Source organism: Asparagus officinalis, chromosome 5, assembly GCF_001876935.1.
Source record: "Asparagus officinalis chromosome 5, Aspof.V1, whole genome shotgun sequence".
NCBI classification, from domain to species: Eukaryota; Viridiplantae; Streptophyta; class Magnoliopsida; order Asparagales; family Asparagaceae; genus Asparagus; species Asparagus officinalis.
Genome location: NC_033798.1, coordinates 14,144,914 through 14,145,351, shown reverse-complemented (window position 1 = coordinate 14,145,351; position 438 = coordinate 14,144,914).

The window sequence follows — 438 nt, the reverse complement described above, 5'->3', positions numbered from 1 at the left end:
CATGGGTTTTCCCGAAGCGATTACGATTGTTGTGTTTACATTCAAAAGCTTCGTGGAGGTGATTATATCTATCTCCTTTTGTATGTGGATGACATGCTTATTACTTCAAAGAGCAAGGTGGAGATAGATAGGCTAAAATCTCAACTTGGTAAAGAGTTCGAGATGAAGGACATGGGCGCTGCTAGAAAAATACTGGGTATGGAGATTAGAAGAGAGCGGGCGAATCGGCGATTGTTCTTGAGTCAGAAGGGCTATATAGAGCGGGTGATCGTGAGGTTCGGGATGCAAAGTGCTAAGTCGGTGGCGACTCCATTGGCTCCACACTTCAGGCTTTCAGGTAAACAATCTCCCACTACAGCGGAAGATAAGGCACTCATGGAGCGTGTTCCTTATGCTAGTGCAGTTGGCAGTTTGATGTACGCCATGGTGTGTACACGC